This window comes from Mastomys coucha, unplaced genomic scaffold (genome assembly GCF_008632895.1).
Source record: "Mastomys coucha isolate ucsf_1 unplaced genomic scaffold, UCSF_Mcou_1 pScaffold18, whole genome shotgun sequence".
Taxonomy (NCBI): Eukaryota; Metazoa; Chordata; class Mammalia; order Rodentia; family Muridae; genus Mastomys; species Mastomys coucha.
The window spans coordinates 88,600,338-88,602,731 of record NW_022196900.1 but is presented as its reverse complement, the minus strand read 5'-3'; the positions used below and the strand labels follow the sequence as shown (position 1 = coordinate 88,602,731).

General features: G+C 48.3%; 1 protein-coding gene across 1 annotated transcript in view; it reads right to left on the bottom strand.

Annotated features, from left to right (window-relative positions):
• The window catches only part of Taf12 (TATA-box binding protein associated factor 12), an 18,248-nt gene extending 16,449 nt beyond the window's left edge, over positions 1–1,799 (bottom strand). The window contains exon 1 of the mRNA XM_031378909.1: positions 1,669–1,799. The gene's annotated coding sequence lies outside the window, so the exon portion shown is untranslated. The remainder of the gene's footprint in view (positions 1–1,668) is intronic.
• Positions 1,800–2,394: the final 595 nt, after the last annotated feature.

Here is a 2,394-nt window from a genome sequence, read left to right as displayed (position 1 = left end):
AAAAAAAACGAAAAAAAAAAGAAAAACAAAAACAAAACCAAACAAAAAACAGAACAAAAAAACCCCAAAGTGCTTAAGGTGTACCCAATTCATGTGAGTCAATTTCAGTCATGAATCTTTTGTTTGTTTGTTTGTTTGTTTTTTGTTTTGTTTTTCCGAGACCCGGTTTCTCTGTATAGCCCTGGCTGTCCTGGAACTCACTCTGTAGACCAGGCTGGCCTCAAACTCAGAAATCCACCTGCCTCTGCCTCCCAAGCGCTGGGACTAAAGGCGTGCGCCACCACCACCCGGCTCAGTCGTGAATGTTTATGAAGGGAAATGACAGGCAAGGTCCAAATCACTCTTCTAAAACCAATCCCTAGTAAATGTTCTAGGCCACACTTACTTGTGAATTTCTCAACACATTATTGAAAAATAAATACAATTTATAAATAAATAAAATAAAAAACTTTTCACTTTGTTTCATCACTTGTAACATTTATGTCAATGTCATATATAATAGGTACTAAAACACTAAAATCTGCTAGAAAAAAAAAATCCCTTCTGAGTTTGAGGGTAGAGATTCTAAAAGCATTTATTCAAGTAATTTCAAGCAAGCATCTCTTATTTGATGTACATGGCAGAATGCTGTATAACCTAAGAATTTGGCTCACAGTGATCCTAATCCTTCTTCGGACCCTCTTTTCCTTAAATGTAAAAGAATTCAAAATGATCTTTTGCTGCCCTTCCATCTATGACAGTTTGCTTGGGGATGCAGAGATCTGTGCTCAACAGGGGCTGAATGGAATAGGGCTTAAGGCACTTTATCAAGTATATAACTGTGCTCAAACTGCTTTCAACTTCACATCTGATTCACAATAATGAAGAAAAACGAAGACGTTTCATGTGGGTTTTCTAGGTTAAGTATCGGACCCGAGAAAAAGCCTAAATGTAAAGAGCCAGATAGGCAGCGCCAAGAAGTCTTCCCCCGAACATCTATCTTAATCCTCCGGATACAGAGAACAGATCGCTAAATCTTTTCAACCTTTCTCCCTTGAAGGCTGATCTCCCAGCCTTCAAGGACCCCCTAGTTCCTACACTTTTAGGAGCTCGGATCCTTACATCTCTGTCCCTTCAGAAACTCTTGAGTCTGAAAGCCCGGATCTTGTCCCCAAAGAAGACCCAGTCCTCACTGCCCGTTTCTAGTCCCTTTCAAACTCGTCTTCTTTGCCTGCTTCTCTTATCTCCAGTCCCCAAGTCTCTGCTGTCCTGTTTCTGAATCCTTAGGGGCTGGGACTTTACTGTCCCGCTTCTGTCTCTTAGGAGCCCGAGTCTTCTCGGGCTCCACTTTCACCTCTCTGGAGCCTGTGTCTTCATGCCCCGTTTCGTCCCTACCCTCGCCTCCTCTAAAGAACGGGGTCTTCACCATCCTGTCCCTCTCAGAAGGCTTTCCCTCAGATGCTGCAGAATTCCCATCCGTCCCCGTTTCCTAAGTCTCATTCAGAGCCCGAGTCCCCAACAGCCGCTGCTTCTGCGAGCCCGAACCCCTCAAGCCCCGTCCCAAGAGCCTGGCTCCTCACAGCCCCGTCTCTTCCACGAGCTACTTCTTCCAGCACTGACCCGTGTGGGTCTGGGTCCTGACACCCTCCTCCCGCTCTTCGTCCTCAACTGCCAGGGCCCAAGACTCACAGGCAGCAGCGTCTATCTCCCCATGATATGCGGAGACTGCCCCAGTGAAGCGTTCGTCTCAGCAGCCGGTCCGACTGCGCGGCCCTCCCCAAGCACTTCCGGCACCGCTCCCCGCCTCCAACCCGGAAACGCGCGGCTCTTCCGGCCGCCGGGCGCGCGCCTGGCCGGCGCAGGCGCAGACGGTACTACAACACGTGGTTGAACTGCGAGCCCAACGCCGAGCTTGGCAGGGTGGGTGCTTTCTGCTGTGTGGGGCTGACTGCTGGCGTGGGTCAACTCTGCGTCGCCTACCTCGGCGTGAATCCCTGCCCTAGATGTTTCTTTCTGACTCATATCTTGCACGAGCGTGACCGGTAACCGGCGGCCTCGGAGGGCTTCCAAGTCGCCATTTTTGGTTGGTGCCTTTGTCGCGCTATGAGGATGGGACCGCGGTTCTGCATAGATACCAACAATGTGATTCTCAAACGGCACGAGAACGTGGGGGACTAGAGAGGCAGATTTGTGCCTATTATTTAGTCTGTAGTTCAGTAACACTTGGACGAGAGCTATCTGGGAGAAACTGGTTCAGTCCCTCACTTGGAGTATTTCATGTAATATAGTGGAAGAAACGTGTGAAATTCTACCTAGAGATCTAGGTAGATCTAGAGTAGGTTCTCAATTTGAACTGAAAATTCTCACACGAAAGCCCAGGGTGGTCCTGTAACCGTAAAACCATTAAGCTCTGAG